Source organism: Haematobia irritans, chromosome 1, assembly GCF_050003625.1.
Source record: "Haematobia irritans isolate KBUSLIRL chromosome 1, ASM5000362v1, whole genome shotgun sequence".
Classification (NCBI taxonomy): Eukaryota; Metazoa; Arthropoda; class Insecta; order Diptera; family Muscidae; genus Haematobia; species Haematobia irritans.
In genome coordinates, this window is record NC_134397.1 from 94969288 (window position 1) to 94988312 (window position 19025).

The window sequence follows — 19025 nt, forward strand, 5'->3', positions numbered from 1 at the left end:
TTTTTAATTTGAATGATCATTCGAATTGCTGTTAATATTTATAAACAATTAAACTTGCACAATTATGTGAATTCCTTATGCGAACAATTAATTATGAAAGATATTTGCGACACACACACTCGCCGATATATACACACACTGTGATTTATTTAATGTTTCTTATCCATTATTACATTAATCTTTATATTCCTTTCAATTCGCTTGAGATTGGAATCACATTATTCACTTTGAAAATCCTCATTCTTAAGGCACTGTGCACACTGGGAGGCTACGGCCGAAAGGCATCGTTCCATTCTCTGCTACTGTCTACGAGTATGTGGTGATAGTGGTAGTAGGGTAGTTACGTTGACAGTAATTCATGGAAATGAACTCAAGTTTTGTATAGGCTCAGTAATCTCAGTGATGAAATGAATGTGCAAATTTGTATGCCTCTTCTTGATTTGTTTTGGGGGAAATTGTTGCTTTTGTTGTTTTGTGACAAAAAAGTGAGTGATCGAAACAGCGCGCACAATCTGCACTACGTACTATACTAACAAACGACGATTACTCAATAGAATTACACCGCATGCCGATTAGAAAAGAACTGAACGCAATCTTCAGGCGGCCAAATAAAGTTCTTGATTACGACGACTAACTAAAAAATAGCAACAACACAACCTAACCAAACAGGCCAGCTACACCAACAACAAATGCTTTACTAACGACAACGGCATCATCGTCATCATCATCATCATCGTCGTTATTATTATTGCCATCAACAGCAGCTGCTGTCGCGCCAACACTAGCAGCGGCAACAACAATGGCAAATTATTTAATAAACAACATATACGAGGCAACAACAGCAATAACAATGCAGAACAGTAAAAAAAGATCTACAAAATATATGTTGTGCAAAAAATAAAAATCGCAAAAAAATATTTGAGAGAGCACACCATACCACAAAGTAGGCATACAAAGTGCGAGAGAGTGAAAGAGAACAGCGATAGCCAGATATGCAGTGCGAAATGTAGCATTTAGGGTTGCCATTACATTAAATATAATTGCTTACTATAGAATATCTAATAAAATCGACTGTTTTTTTTTAGCACCTTAATGTATTGTTTTTTTTTTTTTTTTTTTTTTTTTTTTTTTTTGTGTTTGTATAACATTTTATTATAATATTATTAATTCATTTTTACAAATTAATTATATATATACATTTATAAAAATATTTGTAGCCTCAGCGCCATAATGGCATTATTGAGGCAATCTGGCAACATTTAAACTGTTAATGAAGTCAAAATTCAATTACAACATATTTCATTAAAAGAAAAAAAAAAGAAAATAAATAATAATACTAATAATAATAATTTTAAATCTTGTTCTATTATATTTAGCATAAATTCAAATTCTGCTTATTCCCATCATCATATTATAAGCATTTCAATATTGTCAATTAGATGACGCTTTAATCTTTGTTTAAATATTGATATCGATTGTGTGTTTTATACCCGATTTATTACAGCAAATATTCATTCCAAGAAGAGTTGAGATTTATGATTCCATCTTCCTCAACGCTCAGATAACAACTTTGTTGCCCTAACTGAATGATGTTGGTTACAGCTATTATCACTGTTTGACCATCCTGGTCGGTTAGGGAACTACGTCGAATGGTAATTTTCTCAGGATAGATCTTAGTTTTACAACAATTAATTATTAATTAACTTTATTATCATTAATAATCATATACACAATATATACTTATATATAACATTTTTATTTCATTGCTTAGTTAGGGACTCTTGTAATTGAGAACAATTCGCCCACAGAGGCTTCATTTTGTTCCAATATTTGGAGGGTATCCACTTATAAGAGGTTGATTTTAATGTGGCAAATGTCTCACGACAACAGTTTGTTAGTTTTCACTGTGTAATGTCTCTAAGAATGACATTTCATTTGTTTCGATTTCGCTTGTAAACCCTACATGCAATACGTCAAAACACTTTTTTTTTGCGAAATTGCAAATCTGTAAATGCCTTTTCACTTTTGTTTTCGACATCAATTTTTAGCGACACTCACTGACTTGGCGACAACTCTTTAATTAGTTATACTAACCAAAATATCGGTCGAATATACTGTATTGCATTGCTTTCCCAACTGTCTATAGCAACATACAAAATGACGCAATTTCTATATTCTTGGGATATACATCTCAATGGACTAAGGTTAGTTTATGTTAGGAGTAGTTGAAACCCGTTATGTTAGGATATATTGGCAGCTTGATATTTCAGGTTGACTTAGACTATTCAGTCCATTGTGATTTACTCTTCAGTCCACACTGGTAGAAAAATGTTTCGTACTATTAACGAACGGGCTTCGTTGATTATTTTTCGTTAATATTACGAAATTTTTCGTAATAAGAACGAAAGTGATTGTTTATACAACGAAATCAATCGTTAAAAGACAATTTTGTGTTTTGGTTTTTCGTTAATGAAACACGTTTCGTTAATATTACGAATATTAACTTTGTAATTTTTTCAAGAATTAGAAAAAAAATTTTTCCAAGATGAAATTATTACAACCATTTGCACATAGAGAGTAACTTTTGGAAACTTTTAGCCTTTAAAACAGTCGTTTTATATACTCCGAAACTGGAATTGAAAATTTCATTTATAAAACGAAAGCTATCGTTAATATAATGATATGGATCGTTAAAAAATAAATTTTAAATTGTTATATTTCATCATATTAATGAAATATATTCATTATACGTTCATTATATATAATACGAATGGGAGTTTGAGTATATCTGTCTCTCCCTAGTCTCTCTCTCTACAACGTCTCTCCATACTCTCTAATAAGTCTGTAGCGTCTATGTAATTTGTACATACACATGAAAGCATGTCAATAAGCACATATTTGCGTGTGCGTCTTGAAAAACAAACGGTAAAAAATGCAACTGAAAACTTGTCTGATGGGCAAACCTTAACATTTACGTTCTTTTCGCTGAAGAGTGCACAGGCTCATTACAGATACGATTATCATTTTTTGGTCTTAGAAATAGAGGATTTTTTCTTAAGTGAAAGTCACAATATATGATTATTAAATTACTTAATTTAGCAATAAATATTATTTCCTACTGTATATAAATCATATTTCAAAGATCTTAACAAAAAATAACACACTACCAATGACTACACTCAAATGCAATAATTGGTTGGGTTTCATTAATATAACGTTTGCGTTCATTTATACAACGTTCGCCTTTCATTCATACAATGAAATAAACTGGGTTCATACAATGAATGATTTCCATTCATACAACGTATAAGCTGCGTCCATACAATGAATAAATTTCATTCATACAACGAATATTCGTTAATACAACGAAAAGGCTACGTAATAGCAACGTAATTATTCTTTAATGTTACGAAATGTATTCCATAAAGGGTTTCGTAAATATAACGTAAAATTACGTTGTTATAACGAAATCCTACGTTGGCTGACTTTTAATGAAGAATTTCGTTAAAACAACGTAGAAATTCATCGTATTAACGAAACTTTTTCTACCAGTGCATTGTGGTACACTTCTCTCTTATCATTGATTGCTGACCTATTCTATTTTTGTCATACAAATCTCACCATCATTTCTAATTGGAAATAAATCTCACTACACTGAAAAACATATTGTCGTGAGGCCAAAGATATCATGTCCTTAAAATACGAATGCAAATTTTGATTAGCATAGAAGACGCATTTCTCTAATATGAAGTTTTTTTCTTTGTCCAAAAGTCGATAAACTTTTCAATGAAGTCGTGTTGTCCTTATAATTAAGTAATTTGAATTAAAAATGGGTATCATAACATGAAAGAAAGATTTGTTGGGCTAAGGTCAACTTGACTTTAATAATTAAAAAAATTCTTTAAAATTAATGAAATGGTCTTAAAATTTGTTGTCTTTTTGCATCTTGACTACAAAGCAAAAAATCGTTCAAATATAGGACATGTTTTTCAACACTTTATTTTAAAGACGTTGTTTACTTGAAACACAGCATAATTTCTACTGGAAGTCGTGTCTGAATTTGGAAAATAAAGTTGTCGTTAACTTGTTTTTAAAGGACTTTGATAGCATATGTAGAAAAAAGCGAAAAATTACAATTTGCTTCCTAGTTTCAAGTACACAAAACCCAAATTTAAAAGAGAATTGTGTCTTAAAATTATCCTTACTTCAATTATCCGCTTCTTTGGCTCGGAATCAATACCAAAATTGTTAAAGTAAGGACAAAATCCTTGGAACCGGGCATGCTTTTTTTCACTGTAGATCAAGGACCAACCATTTGGGTGCGATTCGACTCAGGAGGTGATTTTGAATAAGATTGGTGCATTTGACGCAAGTACAAAGTTAGATACTCTTGGAGAACTCTAAATATTGAAACCTTTCAGAAGAGGAACCAATAGTCGCCTACATTTTGTCTAAAATAGGAAGGTGTCCAGTAAGGATGTGTTAATTTTTGTGTCAATATCTCGTGAATTATTCATTTCCTTTCTCAGAAATTGTTGTTTATCCATAAGAACACAGATATTTAATTTCAGGTTCTTTTGTTTTGCGAATTCGTAATTTATCCCACGAAAATTTCCTGCCACTACTGACAGGATTCACTATACATGTTACCATAACCAAAATATACACACTTGCCCACAACTTGTATTGAACAAATGCAAATTGGAAACCAAAATATTATGAACGTATACAACGACAACACTGTTTTGAGTCATATTCGAGTATGGGATTAAAAAGGCAAAAGAACATGGATATTTTCAAGCCCTGAAAAGAGCTGGTCGAAATCGAGGATAGAAAGATAAACTTAAAGAGCTTACGAAAGTGTGTATACAGACAAACACACATCTGAAGTTGAATTTTTATGTGGATTATCCGAACCTTTGTAAAATAGAATGAAACGCACATTCTGAATTAGACACTCGTTCTCAGTAAGAAGAACGGGTAAACTACGCCTTTATTAGCAAATTGTAATATTTTATTATGTCTCTGCGCACCCTTCCTTGGCATCAATGAGTACAAATAAACCCTCCGCAACGTGAATAAAAAATTAGGACACGATCAGTGGCATATACACTCATTCATTTTTGCCACACATCAACGACGTAATTGAAAAGTTACTACATCATTCAGTTTGCAACTTTGCGCGAATCTCTATGGCGACGAGTACACAGCGCAGCAACGACGCCCGTCTTGTTGCTGAGACAGCGACGACGCCGCCGACTATACGACAACAAATGTCTATGTACTAACTACCACTACGACTATAATGATGATATTCAACAATGTAGTATAATGACTGAGTGGTGCCTCACTCGTAAATTCACATGTAAAAGTGTTTGTGCATTAACAAAACAAAGCAAAAACAACAACAAATAATTGCAAAAAGAGCTTTTCTCCCTTTTTGGCTATTAGAAGGCACACGCTTCATACAAAAGAGTTTTTGGAAATATGTGCTCAGGAAAAGTGAAAGGGGATCGGAAGGAAGAGGAGCCGTTGTGAGAGAGAGAGAGAGTTACAGTATGCATAACTCTTGTGTTGAGGAAGATCAAAAATTTCATTGGTTTTGTCATCGCCACAAACGATTGTTCTCCGCTGTTATAGGGAGAGAACAGACGCAAACAACTTTCATTTGTTTTCACAGAACTCTCGATGGGAATTCCAAGTCATTGAGTGCCACACAAATCCCCAACAAGAGTGAATTTATTACAAACAATTAGTAGTGCGAAAGCGATAACTGTTGAATGAATTTTGTAAATTACTTCAATTAACACAAGACGCCGTTTTTTATCGTTTGCTCTATGTTCACCATCGGAAGGGGCATAGTGCGAGCAGCAGTAATCCACTTATTTTGCAGTCATAAGAATTTAGATGTCGTCATGATTATAATTGGCGTTGATCTCATCCTAGAATGCATTTATAACCCTAAATCGTCGAAATGTTGACTTGAGAAAAAATTTGGAATATTCATCTTATGTTTCTATAGTTGAGGTTGAGGACGAATTGCAAGATGACGAAAAGTCAATTGGTATTTTTCCAGCAGTACTAACAAATAACCAGAGGCGGCTGCCGAAATCATTGCACTTATTTTTCACAGTGTACATCTCCTCAAGCGTTATCGTTTATTATGTTTTTGTAACTTAAGTGTGTACTCACAATTTTTTTTTGTAGGTATTGATAGTATTTCACAATAGAAATATGTTTTAAATATACGATAATACTCACACATATAATTTTGGACGTTATAAAACAATTTCTTACCTGCAAAAAAGAAGCGGGTAAAAATAAATTAGTGGTCAAAATATTTACGAATATGAAGATCTAAAAAATTGGTCTAAGGTTTGCCAGACGTTTGTTAGACGTTTCAATAGGATATCGACCCAAACCACACATTAAAGCTTGTAAAAACGTTGTTTGGTATTACAATATTATTGTTACGTAGTGACCTCCCCAATCACCCGATCATAACCCTAGACAGTCATCATTCGTCAAAATGACGACACGTAATTTCATTTTCGATTTAAAATGCATTTTAGTCAATTGGGAAATGGTAAATTTAAGTTATACTAATTCGACCGTTTTATGAATTTTTGTTTTATACTACTTAAAACCAAATTGAATAAGAAAATAAACTCAAGTTTGGTTCACTTTTTCGCTCACGATGAAAATTATAGCGTCTTGAAATGAGCCGTAGTCAAAATGACGAAGGCTGACGTTAATGTACAAAAAATAAGGATGACTGTCCAGGGTTAAGCTAATCGAAATCCTTTGGCCAATTATGGATACAAATATTAATCTAAATAATGTAATGTAATAATGACAATTTTTTTCATTGGGCTGCAGTGTGCATGGTATAATATATTACAGGATGCAATTCAACAATCGATAAAATCCATGTCCAGACGATGCATAGCTGTTATTGAAAATAAAGAATTCGGAAAAAAATGAGAAAATTTTAAGCCTTAGAATACGAGGTGTTATGAGCAATTTCCATCTAATCTGGTTGAAATTTGGTGTTCGATGAATTTGACTTCCGGAGCCTATTGGTAGAGCAAATTTGGTATGTGATTTTAATATATGACCTTTAAACACCGTTCAAAATTCATCAGCCATAATTGTATAACGCTCACATATAAACCGATCCCCCGTGATTTGACTTCTGAAGCTTCACATGGAGGAACAAATTTTATCTGATCACGTAGAAATTTGAACCCCGAGTAATTCGATTGTGGATAACAGTTTTTAGTAGAACATTGTACGCAATTCATGGTGTAATTCGGTCTGGCCGAACTTTCGACCGTACATACTTGTTCCTATTTGACATTGTAATGTCTATAGTGGAATCATTGGTATTTCCATGGCAAACTCTTGGCAAGTCAATGCAGTAAAGACAAATGTCCCAAAAGTTAACTACAGATCCCAGAGACACCTTTCAATGAAAATATAAAGGCCACAGGGGTCAATACAGATGACTTGGTTAACTGAAATCAAATACAAATCATTTAGCCATTTGGTCGAATTTAATACGAATCGTTCTAACTTCTCTTTTTAAGTTGAATTGGTGCCCAATTAGAAATGTTCACAATGTTACATGTCTCCAAAAAGAGCAGCCTCCCCCCACTCCTCAACCTGATTTTCATCTGTATGGCCAAAATCATTGACTGAACATTCTACCTGTCGGTTGACCAGAAATTTGTAAATAAACATCGTTCAAATGAAAAACTCAAACGGCACACCAAATCTCAATTCTTTTGCCCATGACTTGGTAAAGCTTTTGGATGGATGCTCTGATTGTGGCAGTGGTCGAGTGGCTGCTGTTATTGTCGACCTGTTTGGCATTTAAGTGAAGTGTCAAAGTACTCTCGCTGCAACAACGCCAAAAATGACATTGACAATAAAGAACACCACACTTATTTATGTATTTAGTCATTCCAATTCGTCAGCGGCTCGGCCGTACAGCCTTTTAGTCAGTCAGTCATCTAGGCGAAAAGCCAGTTAACATTACAGCAACTTAACAGCTAACAATCAACAACCATCATAGTTTGGAAATAGAGACACCGCTATTGCATTCATCTATGCAGTCACAGAGACCTGTAGAGACGTAAAAGTCAAAGCCAAGTACCGTTCCCTACAACAGCATTCGTAAAAGACAACCCAGGCGACCAATAGATTGCGGCTTCAAAAAGGGAAGTTCCACACAACACAAACCAATGGCGGACACCTTAATTATGCCGGTCTGTTTGTCTGTCTGCCAGCCCAGCCAGTCAGCCCAAATGTCGATGGTCGACTATTGAGACCAACGCTTCTATCTCTCTAAATTCTGTAGCAAAGCATGGCCACAAAGAAAAAGACTCGAGTTTTCCTTACTTTGGGCCATATGGCCATTCTCGTCTAAAGTCTGAATTACATTCAGAGTTACACACAAAAACACACCTTATTCAGAAGAGTGCACCTAGCGCAAATGTTCACAAAAAGTCATTCGACTTTTTGTGTAAATGTGGCAACCTCCTCCTTCCCACCCCATTAAACCACCATAGTCTTTTCTCCTTATCCAAAAGGTGAGAGCTGCCAAACATTGGAGGGTTCTCACGATTGTTTTGTTTGTGCAAAAATCAAACAATCTGAGCATAGCCGCGTTGTTTTTGCCTTTTTTGTTTTGCCGTCCATTCAACTAAAGTCGGACAAAAATGATATGATATTGCTGGTTATGATCTTTTTACGGATTTGCTTTTTGTTTTTGTATTACAAGCTGCCGTTTATGTTGGGGATTTTTATTGTTATGTTGTTGGTATTTTTTGTTTTTGTAAGGTTTGTTTAGGGTCGATATGGTGGAGTGAGATACAGCTAGAACAGGCCTTATTGGAGGGCATACGAGAAAAAAACAAAATGTCAGGGTAGCGATAAACAAACTTTTCCCTGCAAAAAATCGTAAAAAAATTGAATGGTGAGAAAAAATACATGATTCTTCCGTAATGGTTTCAAATTCCATCATTTAAATTATAGATGTTTGTGGTATTTGAAAATCATTTAAATGCTTATTGGTAGCATATATTTTCCGCGGCTAGAAAATTCTTTTCGCAAACACAAAATACATAGTTTTCGCGATAGTCACATGGTCTAGATAAGCATTAAATGGATGCGGTAAACATGCCCAACCATGTTTTTCTGTGCGTGTATTTTTACTAGGGTGTCCATATAACCGGTTGGTTTGAAAAGACGGTTTTCGGTTTATCCGAAAATCCCAATTTTTGAAAACCGTTTTTCGGTTTTTTATTTGTCTCAAAACCGGTTAAAACCGAAATTATGAAAACTAGTGAAAATGAGTTTTAATTACTCATTAAAACAAAAATAAATAAATAAAAATTCGTTGTAATAAAATGAACAATTTATAGAACATTGACAGGAAAATGGAATGCCGTTAAGGGCTCTTTTTGCGCTTTTTCTTTTCTGAGGACCGACATTTTAGACAAACAACTTTGTCTTTACAAGCAAATAAAACAAGTTTTGAGACAATGTCGTAACGCTTTTAATAAATTCGGATTTATTTGTGCTTCAAGAAAGGACTTTACAAATAAATGGAATGTCGTTTGACTAAATGGATCAACCCCAGGACCGGTACAGGGGTATTCCCTGGTTTGTATGGACCAGTCACAGTTCTGGTCCAAGCGTATGAAATGGACCAGCCATTTTAACATGGGTTTGTTATTGGCTGGGAAAATTTACACTTTAGGACACGACTTGGACTCATCCCAAAGGACACGCCCTGGAACAAGTTAGTAGAACTACAGTCTGGGACAAACTTTTAGGACCCTGTTTCCATCCGTATCGCACCAGAAAGGAATATGTTGAACAATAAAAATTCTGATAGTTATATTGTAGTAAAAGTGTGGATTCAAAAAGATTTTAATATCAAGTGAGTATAAAAATCAATAAATTATATGACAATTAAAAATGTTGATAAACTGGAGCACTAGTACCAGTCCTGTAATGGGCCCATTAGTGACAATTTGCACTAATTTCCCGTAGGGTAGTCATTTGCTTCACACCTTCAGTATATCTCTGCAAAAAGTTCCACTTTTGGAAGAAATATATGAAAAATAGGAAGAAATTTCGTTGACATATTGAAAACCGGTTAACTGATGTTCAAAACCCGGTTTTCGCAGTTAACTGAAAATGCCCATTTTTTTATTATCCGGTTTCGGCTTGTGTAACTGAATCCGATTAATCGGTTAACCGGTGTCGGTTTTGGACACCCTAATTTTTACAATAGAAATTCCTTCGATAAACTGTCAATAAATTTCTTTGCATATGGACATTCAACTGAAAATGTTCTACTGTGTGTGTGACTTTCGTTGTTAATATTTTGAAATTTTTATGAGGTTGAGAAAATTCGGGTCTTGCAGTCTTCTGAATGCTTAAGGCCGGTATGCACCTCTACCGAAAAATTTCATTCCCATAAGAAATGCATTGCTATTTATGCTAACGAAATTTTCGGTAGCGTTCAATTTCGCAAGCTGGTACGCACCTCTAATGAAAATAACAGGGTTGTTAAAAGCATATTTTGGCAGCAAACATTTAATTTATTACAATCATTGTGTGCGTAAAAGTTTTAAAAGGTCTGTAAATAATAAACAATTTATTTGAGGAATATTTGGAACATATATTAACAATTTTTAAAAACGATTAGCTGGTTTAAAATTTGTGTACACAGCCCTGTTTTTTTGTTGTAGACTTAAATAAATTTTTGCTACCGAAAATTTCGCTAGAGGTGCATACCGGCCTTTAGGAAAAACTTTTGATACCAAATAAGCACTAGCTGTGAGAGGTTAAGAATTAAGTTTGCTTATTGCATACTTCTAATAGAAAATGGAAGTTATGTAGAAGGGCTAGATACTGATTTTAAGGTTAGTCAGGACAAGCGATGCCAGAAATGATTCCTTAAAAACGCAATATTTTCCACAAAAAAACCTTAAAAATTTCTAAATATTTTTTATACCATATGTCAGGGTATTGAATTGGATTGAGCTTTGAAATATCTGGAAGACCTCATTCTGGTAGCAAGGGATACATAGAAACGCAGTTTTGGCCATATTTCAGTAGAAACATGTCGCAAAGGTTAAAAAATGCTTAAAATGGCCATGAGAGGAATTTTTCTCGCTAATAGACAAAGGGTTACGTGTCCTAGCCCAGTTCAGTCGAACACCAAAAAATATTTCAACGATGGCTCTTCTCCTCTTAGTCATGCTAGTGATATTAGTGAGTGTTTCAAAGTCCCTCTAAGTAGTAAACCACACCCTTCCGATTCATATGTAAAACAAATATTACCAATATTTTTGTTTTATTATGATTAATCAAATTTAAAAGCAACTACATGGGATCAGTTACATTTTTAATTTTATTACTTATTTTGCTATGGATATTTATTCCCAGCAAAAAAAGCGTCGCCAAAAAAGTAATGAAAATGTTCTTTTTGGATCCGGAAGTGGTGCAAAATTGACGCTGAAGCGATGAATTTTACATGGGCTTGTCATAGGACGGAAGTCCTCCATTTCAACAGCCGTTGCACTGAATTTTCATCGCTTTTTTAGGTTTGATCCGAAATCAATGTTTTGGATGTAAACTAAAAAAATGTGTGATATTTTGTCAAATAAATAATTTTTATAATTTTTAATGGATTTTAACGCATGTCGGAAACGTTTGACCTCAAATATTTTCAAAAATTCACAATTTTTCAGATTGGAGATAGTATTTTTTTCGACAAAATTTAAATGATTTGTACCATTTTATGAATTCTTACTCTGGTTTTAACCTATTTGAACCAAAAAAAGTTAAAATTACCCATTAAAAGTTTGAAAAACCCAACTTATAAAAAAGTGAATTAAAAGAACTTCCTGGGTAGTTAAAATAAAGAACATCATTGGGAGTGCATCTTCTGGAAGTGCTTTTAAAGTTGTGCGTTTGGAAGAACTTCCAAATTTTTTTGCTGGGTTATTGATCATTTCATTGATTGAAGCAGTAATTGTATCAGTTGATTTCATGTTGTTTGTTTTACAATATTGAAAACTTTGCAGATTATCAAATTCTATAGGGCCCTGGTAAATGAAACCCCCTCATTAGTCACCTGTGTTTGGTTTTATTGAGCGTTTGACTGGTCGTGTGTATCTTAGCATCACATTCAGCGCACCAGCAGCGAACTGATTTTGTGTCAAGGTTTGTACTCGATTACTGAAAAAGGAGTTTGGTTTTTCATACCCGAGATTAGATTAATTTCATGATTTTCATCGACTAAAACTAAAAAAAAAACAACAAAATCACGCCGCTAGTACAAAAGGCCACTGTGAATAATCAGTCTGATCAGGCGGGGAGAGTTAGGTGGCCAATAAAATGTTTGAAGTTACTATGTTGTCTGCATCATTTCTATGTTGTTGCAGTTTATTGTAACGAGCCCTGACCTGACATGCATACCTCTTATGGCAAGCATTAATTTTCGCAAAGTGTTTAATGACATTATTAAGCCGCAGATTATTGTCATTTAATTAATTACCAGCATCCAACCAATATGTATCGATTAATAAAGGCACCCCCTTGGGGGAGCAGGTGGGGCAACTTGCACATACCCCAAATTCACTATACTCCTACACCCTCAAAAAAAATCGCTTCTTTAACATATGTTCCAAACATATTTTGCAGGAAGCACATATATTATTGCATACTGCCGAAACATTAATATGTTTGTTTTATGTGAACATATTATATGTTTGGAAGCATTTTGAGCCAAAAATATTATATGCTTGGAAGAATTTTTCCCAAACATGATTGTGCTCATTCCCTAACATAATCGTAATTTTCACTTCCACGAAATTTTTTAGTTATTGGCACCTTTTTCTGTAATACAAATAATGTTGAAGAAATTATTCACTTTTATAAATTGTTTAAATTTTACCTTTCGCCTGCACGGAGAATCGAACCGAGGACCATACAGTTTGTAAGCCAACACACTATCCACTGGGCTACGTAGCTGTTATAGTCACCAGTAGATAATTATCGTTTTAAGTTACATTTATATAGCATAGTTTGCAGCGCCCACGAGCCCATGCAAACATAACATTATTTAACAGAAACATACATTTGTTTGCCACGTGGAGCAGTGGTTAGCATGTCTGCCTTGCATACAAAGGGTCGTGGGTTCAATCCCTGCTTCGACCGAACATTTTTTTTTTTTTTTTTTAATTTACACATTTATATTTATACTATATTAATTTTTTTTAAATGAAACTTCGAAATGTGTGTTATTAAAGATTTATAGTCATTAACAGTGCTTGATATAAACGAAATTGACTGATTTTTGGATAAAATATTATTTTTTATTGCAAAAATAACAATTTTTTAATAAAAAACTGTTTTTGTACAAAACTTTAAAATTTGGAAGGAATTCAAAAACTAACAAAAGAACGTGGAGTCGAGTATAAACATACATACATAATTTTATAATATAAACATAAATTTATTTAGGAGTGAACAGTTTTTTACTTGCATTTAACACCATAGCTCTAAAATTCCTTTTATTTTTTTTCTTTAATAATTCATTTTAAAGAAAATAAACTTTTTAAATTGTTTTAGCTGTAAAACTCGAACTTAATGCCCGCTTTTATATTTGATGGTGTCCGTCAACTCCTCGTGGACTACTTTTTAATAAAGAGGAACTAAAGTTTGTTTTTTTACATTTTACTGTGTAATTTTTCACTATTTCCTCCTTATTTCATTTTACTGTCCCAACTCTAAAAAGAGTATAGTGCCCTTTCGTTATTTTTATGAAGACCCCTGATTTATTTTAACGAAAAATTGTGCCCATAATGCCAAAATGATAAACAAAACACATGTTCACACATGCATAAAATGCTGCTCTCAAGGCGAAAACATTGCAGTTTGTTTTTCAAATGTCTATTCTCTTGGTTCCGAATGTCTATTCTCTTTATTCAAATTAAATAATATTTAGACTTAAGCATATCAAAATTTTTAGCCTTATCATAAAACAGTTTTCCGAAACAACTACAAGCGGTTTCACAGAAATTGTTCTTTTTTCATTCTCTCGCTTTGTTATGTTGATATCTTTCGTCAACCCTCCCGGTTTCCATCTCTATTTCTTTCTCTATACTCTCTTTTTGTCGCTCTCTGAATAAAATATCACAACATATATATGTTTACTCGAAATTTGTTAATTTATATATGTTTACATTCACACATATTATTTTTATGAAACATTCATGCCCCAAACATAATATATTCTAACATATTAACATAGATGTCCCAAACATTTAGTGTTAGTTTAGGAACATTACATGTTCGCACTTAAATATATTGTGGTTTAAAATCGTGCCCGAAACACATTTTGTTTATATCGGAACATATGAAAAACATATTTTTCTAACAGTGTATACGTGACATTTCCATGCTGCGCTAGGTGAACATCAAAACTAAAAGTGGCAAACAGCAAAGTTTCGTTTATTTAAAATCAATTATCAAAAAATCACGAAAATCGATTAGAAAGCCCAGGTGTCACCGTCCCTGTCATCTCAGCTGACATATGTGTACTAGAGGTGTGCACGTGAGTAATAGTTTACGCTCACGCACACTCACGACTGAAAAATTATACTCACGCACACTCACGCACGATATTTTTTGGTAGGACTCACGAACACGTCGTGACTCACGAAAAATACCGTGACTCACGAATAATTTTATGATTAATTTACCTTACCGAAGTGTCTGAAAACATGAGCATTATTAAAATCGAGAGTGTTATTAAACTCTTAACATCCCACGTGTCACTAGAATTGTAATTGAATTTAACTCTTATGCGTGTTATGTTGGTGAGCAGGAATATTTTCGTGAGTGTAATTCGTTACTCACGCACACTCACGAAGATATTATTTTCGTGACTCACGCTCACGCACGACATTTTGGTTTGTTATTCACGCTCCCACACACTCACGCTGTTGTCATGAGCGTGACTCACGACTCACGTACGAATCACGAACATTTTCGTGAGTCACGACAATTTCGTGTCACGTGCACACCTCTAATGCGTACATCTAGTTTGCTCATGTTCGCATTGAAAGCATCCATAGTGCAGCAAAGCCCGATTTATGTTTTAGTGAAAATTGGTTAAACCAAATTTAGATAGTGGTCATTGAGGGATAGCGCCATCGTGCCCAGACTCTGAAATCAAATTATCGCCATAAACCAAGAATCGAATATATAGAAGCTACTCTTTCAAAAGCGGTGAAAATAAAAATGAAAAAATCCATCTGATTAAATTTGTAATTTTACTCCGGTAGGCTAGGGGTATGGTCAAACTACACTAAAAAAAATTAACCCTATATTTCACTAACGCCAATTTAGTTTAATTAAATTTAATTTTAGTTCATGGAAGTATTATGTTTGGAGAAAGTTTCCTTTACTCTAATAATTTTTTGTGTACGTTAGTTAAATGAACTAAAAAATGGAAAAAATTATAAACGTATGAAACATTAAGTTTTACTAAATTCGTACTTCTCACATAATAGTTATTTATTTCTATGTGAAATGAAAAACTCCAGATGTTTTTTTATTTGAGTTTTATTTTATTGAAGCCAATATTTCGATTTAACATCGTCAATCTTCATCAGAGCCAGGTAATTGAATAGAACAAGGCTGAATTGCACTTTACTGTTTTATGACACCTTACTGACTGCAAATTATTTCGTTAAATTTGTAAATTTTACTAGAAATGCGGCCATCTTGAACTTCGTATGGCACTTAAGACATTTTTGCAATTTTTAACTCAAATTTTTTCCTTCAAGCTACAAAATTTTCTTTAACTAGTGAAAAAAAAAATAATTATGTCAAATAAATTTTCTTAAATTTGTCAAAAAATTATGCCAGCGTTTTTAATACTGTTTAGTTAAAATATACTAAAAATTATCTAAATTTTCTAAAATTAAACAAAAATGTTCTTTAACTACGCTGTTTTTTCACTGTAGACAAATATTTGGCAAAAATAGGTTTAGTGAGTTGCCCGAATTTATTCTGATAATTGGTTGATACACGCACAGAAAAAACATGTTGGCAATAAGCATTTAAATGGTTCTCCAATGCCGCAAACATGTCATATTATTTTAATGGAAAATCATGTACCGACCATTAATTTTTTTACTTTTTTGCAGAGAAAGTGTATTTTTATAGGTTACGTATAGACCTGTCTAAAACCATTACATGGCCTTAAAGACCATGTACATTGTTTTCGTGACGATTTAATTTTTAAATTTTTTTGCAGCAAAAATAATTTTATAAAAGCAAAATGAAAATCGTGTGTACATAACACACGATTTTCATTTTGCGCGTCAGTCGTGTGTTGATTGTTTCTTGGAATGGACGGAGAATACGGAATTACTGTGTTTTGTGTTAATTTATTTATTCAGAAGTGGCACGTGGTTTTATGTGAACACAAAAAAGGGAAGTGTAATTGAAAAAAATGTACCTGTTGTTTGTTCTGCTTTTGATATATGGTTAGGTTAGGTTAGGTTAGGTTATTGTTGAAATTGAATCAAACTAGAGTGTTTAAAAATATGTGATGTTTGCTTGCACGACATTATAAATACAAATAAACAATGAATTAGTTTATAAATAAATAAAAACAAATAAATAAAGTTAATTTTGTGTTTTCTTTTCTCAAGTGGCGTCCTTTTTTCGACGACGAAAAAAGTTTTTTCATAAAGATCAAAACATTTTAGGTTGTGACCATGTTCTTTTAAATGGAAGAAAAAAGTTTTTGACGAATACCATAACATTTTAGATCGTGACCATTGTCTTTTAATGGAAACAAATTTCTTTTTATAAATATAATACCTTTTTAGATGAGGACAATTTTATTTTTCTTAGTTCACTGAACCAACATGGTTGCAGGTGAAAATGTTACATGGTTGCCGCAAAAATAGTTCCTATCATATTATTTTGCTCTTCGAATATGATTGTGGCAATCATGTTTCTTCTCTGCGTGTAGTTTTGCTTCAAGGATGTCGATGAGGAATGTGGTAATTACGAAACGGCCGTCCATCCAACCATCTTGCAGACTATAGTGCTTTGCCCAAATAAATTTGACAAATATACTTGCCATTTGTTGCTACTCTTGTAGCTGAAATCAAAACAACAAAAATGAACAAACCAACAATAAAAAAAAAAACAAAACAAAATTGTGAAATCATTTCATGAGGACTCGGGCCTAAAGGCATTGCTCATCACTAATTTGGAAATATATCCCATAGATATTGGTATGATAAAGATGGTTCGCCTTCATGTTGATCTACCATCCAATTTGTTTATTGCTAGTAATATTTAGAAGTAAATTTTCGATTATAAATACATGGTGGCCGAACTCCCACTTTCATTTCTCGAGCATGTGGAAGACGATCACCGGTATCCTGTTATTGTTTCGAAATCTTGATCTTATTGGAGCTTGCAAACTGATATGATAAAATTTTTATATCTTTTTCAATTTTTTAAATTATTACTAATTTTCTAAAGCGGAGCTTATTTTTTAATTTTCTTTTTTAACAAATTGGGAGATTTTTGGGGACCAAAAGTGTCTTAATTTGGGGACAAGAGCCAGAAAAATACTGGCAACACTGGCTGGTACAAATATATTGAACTTTCAATAAAAGTGGATTTTTCTGCGTGCTTTTGTAAATATCGTATTAAATTAATCTATCGTTTTACTGCCTTAGTTCTTCTCAGTCATATCATGCGTGCAATACGCTGCGAATTCAATAACTCAATTATCTCCTAGTATTGTAATCAGACCATAGCTCTCCTGGTATTTCCACATTGTATGATAATCATTAGAAAGCCAATAACAACAAGGAAGGTTATTAAAACCAAGGACAATACTCGTAGGAAGATGGGAAATTGGCATGTTAGGTTAGGTTAGGTTAAAGTGGCAGCCCGATTAAGATTCAGACTCACTTAGACTATTGAGTCCATTGTGATACCACATTTACTAAAAGTACTTATTACATATGGGCACTTCTAGTTTTAATCGCTGAACCTTCTCGATTATTTTCTTCTGTTGAACCAACCAGATTGTTTCAAAAACATTAGCAGACTGCTTAAGTTAAGAAATTGGCATGCGTCACACCAAATGTTGCATTGACGGTGTTAGTTCCATACATATTTGTATTTTTTATTTGTTTATCGTTTTATTTTTTAAGTGAAAAACTTAATTTTCTTAGGGCCAGTTTCTCATTGTCTTGTTATTATTTATCGTGTCGATAAAACAGCTGATCCCATACAAAAATTTTACTAACCGGAGGTCTATCCACCGGTTAAAATTAATCGGAGGATGAGAAACTGGCCATTAATGAAATAATGTTAAATTTTAGGCAACAACAAAAAAATTACATTTTCATATTTTTTATTTTTATTTGCATTTTAATGCAAACGAAAGTATGGACCTAACACCGTAAATGCTCAGTAGCCAATTTCCCATCTTCCTACGTGAACGTCTTTGATTAAAACAACAATCAGAAGGAGGAGGAATTAGCACACAACCAAAATCAAACTGATTCCAGTGTTGCCAACTAATATAATCACGAATTGGTTGTAATCGTTGTTAAGAGCAATCAGCCACTGTCGAGAGAGGGATGAGTGTAGTTACGTATGTGATGCCACCATGTACGTATAAAAGTGAGTATTTTTTAATGGACTGATTGTAGGTGTTTTAACACCGAATGTATTGTAACTGCTGTAAAATTTTTTACCGTTAAACAGCCAGCCAGGCAGAAGTAACTTCATGCTTATTTATGTGTATATTTGTATGTATGTGTGTGTGTGTGCGTACTTGATGAAAAGTACTTAAACACTCTTTGTAATCATGTATGTGGTCTGGTATGCATAGGCATATGAATGAGTGAAGGGCAGATGGGAGAATGAGAGATGGATATGTCATACATGCT

At 33.5% G+C, this 19025-nt stretch overlaps 1 protein-coding gene across 13 annotated transcripts in view; it reads right to left on the minus strand.

Annotated features, from left to right (window-relative positions):
- Positions 1-19025, minus strand: part of fru (sex determination protein fruitless) — a 1011467-nt gene that overhangs the window by 127455 nt on the left and 864987 nt on the right. Inside the window, exon 1 of one of the 13 annotated variants that reach the window (XM_075291187.1) lies at positions 174-610. The exons of 11 other annotated variants lie outside the window; for them this stretch is intronic. The gene's annotated coding sequence lies outside the window, so the exon portion shown is untranslated. Of the gene's footprint in view, positions 1-173; positions 611-19025 lie in introns of those variants that run through there. One more of the 13 variants, XM_075291188.1, reaches the window with a different exon arrangement.